Source organism: Echeneis naucrates, chromosome 2 (assembly GCF_900963305.1).
Source record: "Echeneis naucrates chromosome 2, fEcheNa1.1, whole genome shotgun sequence".
Taxonomy (NCBI): domain Eukaryota; kingdom Metazoa; phylum Chordata; class Actinopteri; order Carangiformes; family Echeneidae; genus Echeneis; species Echeneis naucrates.
This window is the reverse complement of record NC_042512.1, coordinates 3,400,156-3,408,463: the sequence shown is the minus strand read 5'-3', so window position 1 is coordinate 3,408,463 and position 8,308 is coordinate 3,400,156. Positions and strand designations below refer to the sequence as shown.

General features: G+C 41.4%; 2 non-coding genes across 2 annotated transcripts; both read right to left on the bottom strand.

The window, feature by feature from the left end:
* Positions 1–4,743: 4,743 nt before the first annotated feature.
* Positions 4,744–4,817, bottom strand: trnat-agu (transfer RNA threonine (anticodon AGU)). The gene has a single exon. It is a non-coding gene; the product is annotated as a tRNA-Thr (tRNA).
* Positions 4,818–5,082: 265 nt separating this feature from the next.
* Positions 5,083–5,155, bottom strand: trnak-uuu (transfer RNA lysine (anticodon UUU)). Its single transcript has one exon. It is a non-coding gene; the product is annotated as a tRNA-Lys (tRNA).
* Positions 5,156–8,308: the final 3,153 nt, after the last annotated feature.

The window sequence follows — 8,308 nt, the reverse complement described above, 5'->3', positions numbered from 1 at the left end:
GAATTCAATAAATATCTTTATTTGTATGAATTTATGCGTCATTTGTCAGAGCTCAATTTCCCTCTGAACTCACTTCAAAACTTGAGAGCCCTGACTGTTAATACGGTCTGTTCTCAGCTCAGCTGGAGTTTTTCTCTGTTCGTCAAAGTGAACTCTGACCTCCATGTCTCAGTGTCTCAGTGTTACAGAAGTCCACTGTGAGTCTTCGTCCCTCCACAGTCCACAGGGACAAACTGACAGTGAAATAATAATAATGTTAACACTCACCGGCCTCAGCCTTCAGTTTCCCTGCTTCTGCTCCGACAGCTTCAAAATGGAGGCTGAACTCTGAACACTTTTCCTTTCAGCTGCTGCGGTGAAGCACATGGTCCGCTGTGTGTGTGTGTGTGTGTGTGTGTGTGTGTGTGTGTGTGTGTGTGTGTGTGTGTGTGTGTGTTTCCTCTTGTGAGTGTAACTGTGAAATATTTCCCCCTTCATTTTTAAACATGTAACACAGCTAAGGTGACCAGACGTCCCAAAAAATTCGGGACAGCCTCGAAATTAAAGCAGTTGTCCTAAATCCAGAATCCTGCCCTGATTGTTCCGAAAATCACACTAGAGTAGAGTCTGGAGTTATTTCCTGATAAAACATTACAAACTGATCTGATGGTTGAGTCCTCCTGAAGCCAGCTCCCTCCGATGATGAAAAGAGCGGAAGGCGCAGCCGCGAGAAGGAGTGATGAGACGTTGCAGTGCAGTCAGACCGTGTTGGAAAAGTTCCCTTTCTACATTAACTAGCTAATAGTTCAGTTTACAAATTTTAAAATGAACTAGTTCAGACCATGGTTTATGAAAGTTTGCATTAAATTATGTACACAGTGTGTCAGTGACCGGCCACTGTTTAGCTGTTTTTCTGACATGACATGACAATTTTACCCATTCTGAATTGGTCACGTTAGTCCAGGGACATTTCTGTCTTTGTGCGCATGCGCTCATCCATTTCAAGAGAACGTGAGAGTGTGCATGCATCTGTGTCGCGCGGGAGATCAATGAAAGACAGGACCTGCCTTTGATCTCCAGTGACGTCACACAGTCTCGTTGTTGTTTTGTAAAAATCTGCATCAGTGAAACATTCATTCATACACGAGGACATCACATATATTGTTGGAATAGAAAATCTTATTTTTTCTGTGTGTGCTCCTGAGAAAGAGGCTCATGTGCTGGTTGAAGTGAATCAGCACAGCTTCTGTCAGGAACATCTGTTTGTTGCTTACAACATCTGGATTACAGATGACACATCAGACTGATATTATCTGTGTCATGGTGTTCAGAGATTTCAGCAGCTCACATCCAACACAGAGACTCTGAGCAGGCCAAAGCACCTGCTGGCCTTCATGGTTAAGCAACAGAGTTCCATCACTCATGAACAAGACCTGAGATACTTGAACTCCTTCACTTGATACAAGGACTCATTCCCCACCTGCAGCAGAAACCACCATACTTTCTGTTAACAGAAGAATGCACTGAGCGATTGTGCCACAGAGACATGATGAGCAGAGTTAAGCTCTGCTGCGTGAATGCAGGATTTCCTGTTTACAAGACAGACACTTTAAGCAGATAAGCATCAGTGCTGCCAGTTTCTCTGCGGTCTGTCTCTGAAACCACGTCTGTGTGGGTGAACACTTCACTGCCATGTTCATCATATAGTGCAACAACATCACACCACTACATAAGCATCAGAGTTCCATCACTCATGAACAAGACCTGAGATACTTTCCTTTTTCCTTTTTCCTTTAATTTTCCTGAGATAGTTTCCTCCTGAGAACCATGGCCTCAGATTTAGAGGTGCTGATCCTCGTCCTTCAGCTGTTCACTCAGCTGTGAACCGATCCAATGAGTGCTGTAGCTCACTATAATATCAGTGAATCAGTCAAAGTGCCTCCCTGGGTGGGCTAGAACCACCATACTTTCAGTTAACAGCCGGACATGCTGAGCGATTGTGCCACAGAGACATGATGAGCAGAGTGAATGCAGGATGTCCTGTTTACAAGACAGACACTTTAAGCAGCTCAGCATCAGTACTGACAGTTTCTCTGCAGTCTGTCTCTGAAAACAATCTGTGTCGGTCAACACGTGTGCTCCTCACAGTTGTGTGTCACTTCCTCAAAGGTTTGAAGTGATGTGTGAGTCTGAAGAGCTGCTGCCTTTGATACATCACCTGATGAGGTCACAATACTCACAGAATGAAACTCTTCCTTTGAAGCTGCTTTGAAGAATTTCCAAAATCACATGTGATTCAGATGTAAACACAAAGGCTGCCTCACTGTCACCATTCAGAGCAGCTGAGAAGCTTATTGATCATTTAAGACCAACTTTGTGCAGTAATAATGAATATATTGAATGAGAATAAATGGCAAAATAAAATAAAATATATGAATCCATACAAGAAATAAATAAATAAATAAAAAACATGTAAAAGTTAATACAACAGGACAGTAGCTGGTTCAATTCATGATGTGTTCAGGTAACAGTCAAAGCTCCAAACACAACAATAGTCCTGCCTCTGTTTCCCAAAAGCCTCCAAAGCCCACTGAGGGACCTGCTGTGTTTAGTTCACTTGTTGCTGTATCTCCAACAAAGAGCTAAAGTCTTGTGGAGAATGTGGGCATCAACCCCACCACCTCTCATATGCTAAGCATGCAAGCATGCTGTATTTAACAAACTGTAGCTAAGCTTTGCGAAAAGGCCCCTTTAACAACCTCTGAGTTCACCATCAACAGGTTTCAAAGATCTGCTTTTCACAGAGGAAGAGGATGTCTTCACATGCACACTTCGTTCTTCATGTTTTCACTTATTGTTAAATAAAAAAAATACAATTTCATTCATCCATGTGTAATTAGTTGTTATGTAATATATATTTTCTGTGTCTTAAAATTATAATGGTTGTGTGGTCAAATCCTGCCTTACAACACACACCTTACAACAGTAGAGAAAAGAAAAGCAGCTTCTGTCAGAAGGGGGATTTACAACTACACCTCCAGGAGAGACTGCAATGTGAACACAGCACCTTAGACCACTCGGCCATCCTGACTCTAAAGAATTAGCTGAAAAATTAGCACATCAAAGTGACTACACAATATGTACACCATGTAGCAGCCACCTGTGTGAAAACAGCAGCTGGTCTTTGCTGCTCATTCATGCTAAGCATGGCCTCTACCACTGAACTACATCCCCTGCTCGATGTGTTGGCTTTGGCTGACCACACATACTGCGACAGGTAAAACACCAATCTGTCTAATGAAGCCTCTTGGATGAGAGGTCAAATGTCTTCAAAAATGTAGAACCAAGTCTGGTTGCCTTAGACATATTATAACGGGATGACTGAAAACCCTGATAGACTCCAACACACTGTGACTTTGTGAAACAACCAGTGGAGCCCCCTGGTGGTCAGTAGAAGTGCAGCCCCTCTGAGCTGGTGGCAGACCAAGGCTTCAGTCTGCACACATCTTCCACATGTGATGGCACACACACTGTGTATTGTGGCAACATCCGTCCCCTCAGAGAGAATCTGCTCTTTAACCCTCCTGTCGTTTTCACCCCCCGCCCCTTACTTTAGTGTTCCTGCTCTGTTTTAACTGCTCTTAAATTAACAAAAAAAAAAAACATTAATCACCACCAAATTTTTGTTTAACACTCTTTGGCTGTTAAAATTGTCTCAGAGTGGTTCATAGTAATAATAATAATAAAAGAAATAGAAAACCAGAGACCAAACTCCTCAACATGAAGTTGTGTGTGTATGTGAATTGTCGTTTTTTTTTTTTGCCCACTCTGACCTGAGTGGGCCGTACAAACATAGGCATCACATTTGCAGCATCTCAGGCTTGTTTTGTTGTCTATTTTCAGACCCAGGTAGGTTTGGAGGTCTACCAGGTCCAGTTCTCTCCAGATGTCCCCAAACACACGCTTCCCCTCCAGGTTTGTCATCTCCAGTATAATTACCTCAATGAACTCTGGGAAAAAGAGTTGGAACCTGTGCTTTCTCAAAACAAGAAGGAAGAAGAAGAAGAAGAAGAAGAAGAAGAAGAAGAAGAAGAAGAAGAAGAAGAAGAAGAAGAAGAAGAAGAAGAAGAAGAAGAAGAAGAAGAAGAAGAAGAAGAAGAAGAAGTTGGAGTTGGGGGCGCTTTGCTGTACATGGTTGTTGTGGCCGAGTGGTTAAGGCGATAGACTAGAAATCCATTGGGGTTTCCCCGTGCAGATTCAAATCCTGCCAACAACGGTTGGTTGCTGTTGCTGTATGGTCTGATTTCATGCTTCTTAATTTTGCTGTCACAGTCCTGGTCTTATTGGATGAATTGTTGGAGTTACTGCCTTTACTCCGGACGCCCAGCACAAGAATCATGTGTTCATCATCAGCCATTGGAAGACGCTCTGAAACTGTCTTCTGCAGTCAGAACTCATCCACCTTCAGACTGGACATCTTCTGACTGTAGAACTGGAGCTTTTTATACATCTCACTGCAGCACAATAAAGTCCTCTGTGAGTATTGTGTGTCCGACATTGTGTCCCACAGTGTATATGACATCTGCGCAGCAATACTTCCACCTGCTGGAGATTTAGTGTTACTACAGATGTAAAACAAATCTGAACATGAACTCCACATTACTGATGTTTGAATATTGGAAGTATAAAGCACAGAACAAATCACATTAAGAATGCAGAAGATGTTACATGAGTTTATGTCAACAACCTTAAACTTCAATAAAGGCGTACTGCTGGGATTTGAACCCAGCATCTCCTGTTTACTAGACAGGCGCTTTGACCAACTAAGCCACAGCACCACTCTTAAAATGCTTAAAATATTTCAACATAAGTAGCTGACTTACTAAATTTTGTCTCCTGTCAAAAGCAGCCAATCAACAAATTTCCTTCTCCCAAACCCAGCATGAGCCACAAAACTACTACTGCGCATGCTTCACTTGTCAATATCCTGCTCGATCTGGCTTGTGGAAGACTCATGGTTTCATTGTGCATAACGTCTTCATGGTGTCACCTATCACTGCTGTGGAGTCTATGATGTGAACCATTAAAGGGAAGAAGCTGCATCGCCTGAACAGGGACTTGAACCCTGGACCCTCAGATTAAAAGTCAGATGCTCTACCGACTGAGCTACTCAGGCTTCTGGTTACTGCTTCCAACTTGGCTTGTTGAACCAGCCAGGGTACCTGACCTGATACTGCAGGTCATCCCTCTCTCTCTCCCTGTTATTCTTCATATTTGATCATAAAATCTTTAAGGTCATAATGTATTGACAGTCAGTAATCAGTACTGTTATTGTGTATGGAGCTCTGGCTGTTGCCAAAAGTGCAGGTGACCTAAATTCAGCAGGACAGGCAGCATTATCAACGGGCTCATCTCATCCAAAAGGTTTCATCAGCCAGATCGCTGTTTTCGCTATCGCAGGAGCTCAGAAGCTATCTGGTTAGCTAAAGCTGCTAAAGCTGCCACACCACGCAGGGGATGTAGCTCAGTGGTAGAATGTGTGCTTTCCATGTATGAGTCCTTTGGTGCAATCCCCAGCATTGCTAAACAAGCACAGGAAATACTTATTTTGTCTAACACGCTTATATTTCAACTGGCACGCTGACTGGTTGTGTGTCCAAAAGGCTTCAAAGACATCTTTCAACCATTCTGTCCTCCAAACCTTTGGACACAGCATCCAGGTTTCTCATAATGTGACATGGGTGTCATTCCCATTCTGAAGTGTCCAAGGTGCCTGATTAAGGCTCCACCCTTTTAGGAGGCGTGGGTTTGAATCCCACCACTGCCAGTTGCCTCCATTCCTTTGGATCCTGCATACAACGTCAGTTGAGTGTGACGACTGAGTTCTCAGTTTAACACATGATGGATTCTAGGTCTCCCACATGAATACCTTTTATACCATGCATTGCTTCTTAATGCTGAAATGAGGGATAAAAAGCTATGTAGGAAATGTCAAGGTGCCAAAGGTGCCACAGTTTCTACTAACAGTTAATTTAAAAAATTTAAATCAGTCAAAAATTATGATGATCTGCTATTTTAAATAGATTTCTTGGGATCAGATACAACAACACAACCCTGATCCCTAATCACTGCAGTTAACACACCTCTCATCATATGCTAACAGTCCTCATGAATTTAAGAGGATCGTTGTCTGATCATTCTGTTCTTCAAACCGTTACCAAGACCACAGAAACTTCCTGCTGAGGGAGGACAACACATTTATTCAACAAACTGCTTGAAAAACGTTTCGAGAAGGTTTTCTGAAAGTCACAATTTATTATCCAACCTGAGTGTTGACTTGAGTTTTGAATTCAGGAAGTGCTGATTGTTGGGGCAGCGTTAACTGACAAAGACAATAAAGAAGTAAAGAATCAATTTCTTCTTAGTATCTAACTCAGATCACATCAGTCAGAGACACTATTGATTCCTTTCTGCAAGAGTGTTTATCTTTGGGGTTGTCCTGTTTGGAATTTTGACAAAATATTTTATTTGTTTCTTGAGATCAGCTAAATTCATGAATTTGTCATCAACATTTCCTGAACTGAAACACAGACTTGTGATGTGAGATGTGGTTGGAATTGAAACATTCTGCTGAAGGAGGACAGGGTGCATCATTTTAGTTTAAGATAAGTCAGGTGAGTAAAATAAAATAAGTAAGTCTGAAAGAGAGTCCATTGCAACGGTGGCACAAAGATTAATCTGAAACAAAGGCTTTATGTGACTTGGTGGATTCAGTGAGAGACACTGATGATTATTTTCTGCATCAGTGCTTCTCTTTGGAGTTGTTCTTGTTCGATGGTCAACAACAAAAAAAAAAGAGATAAAGATTGCCATTTATTTAGATTCTTCTATGCAATCAGCTGACTTCATGAATTCATCCCCAACATTAGCCAAAGTGAAGCACAGCTCTGTGTTCTGAGAGCAGTACGTGATATTTGTTGGGGCAGAGTTGATGATTTCAAAAGTCAATCACAAGGACAGCAAGTTTTATCAGTTTTTTGGGGGTGGGGGTGAAGAAAGTAGTTTGAAAGTCATGATTCATGATGATTCATGAGTCACGCTGCTGTGTCCTGGTATCAAGCACAGTGGTTCTGTCAATGTGTCCTTTCTTTCTTCTTCCTTTGACTGTTGGATTCAGTCATAGCTATTTCTTGGGGGAAAAGTTTGTGACCTCTAAATTTTTTTGAAGTCCCAAATGTTACTTTAACTGGAGGTGACATGTGGATCAGTGCTTCTCTTAGTGGACATTATATTTATTTCCACCGTTATCTGCAGTCATGCTAATTCTCAACTGTACATATATTCTTACTGGCTCCTTTTGTAAATGTATTCAAACTTTTTTTACTATGTCTTTCTTATTTTATAAATGCATTTTGCAGAACAGAGTTGTCTTTAAAGTTTGTTATACATCGTGTATGATGACAATAAAAGCATTCTAATTCTAATTAATTCTTTGAGCTTGCTCTGGTTGAAATGTTTCTTGAGATCAGTTAAAAGCATACATTTGTCATCAACATTTCCCCAAATGAAGCAAAGACTTGTGTTTTCAGAGCAGTAAGTGCTATTAGTTGGGGCAGAGTTGGTGATTTCAAAAGTTGTTCATTGCATCCAAGCATTAATCAGGACAGAGAGTTCATGCAACCATTTGGTAGAAAAAAAGTTTTGGTTGAAATAAAAACAACAACAAAGATGGCCATTTTGAAAAGATTTGTTCAGATCAGCTGCAGCAACATTAATCACCAGAGTTAGCTGTCCTCTCATCATATGCTAATGGTCCTCATGAATTTAAGAGGATCGTTGTCTGTTCCTGATGGACTAAATGTGTTCTTCATTACAAACCATGACCAAGACCATTGAAACCGCCCGAACAAAGTAGGCAGGCAGCTGTGGGAGTGGTTTCATTCAGGTATAAGATAAATTCAGGTAAAAGCCTGAAAGGGAGTCCATTGGAACTGACACAACAAGGAAGTGGCTGCAAAGACTCTTAGGAGGAGATCATGTGAGGTAGAAATGAGAGGTTAATGTGACTTCTATTCTATTTGCTCTCTTTTCCCCTTTCAGGGTTAATTCACAAAAACGACAGTAAGTCTTGGAGCCATGTTTTCTTCAGATCTAACTCGGATCACTCCAATCAGAGACACTGATGAATTCTTGTCCATAAGTGCTTCTCTTTGGGGTTGTCCTGGTTTGAAATTCTACAAAACATTGCTAAATTGATTCATTGTGATCAGTTAAATTCACAACTTTGTCCTCAACATTTCCCCAACTGAAGCACAGACTTGTGTTCTGA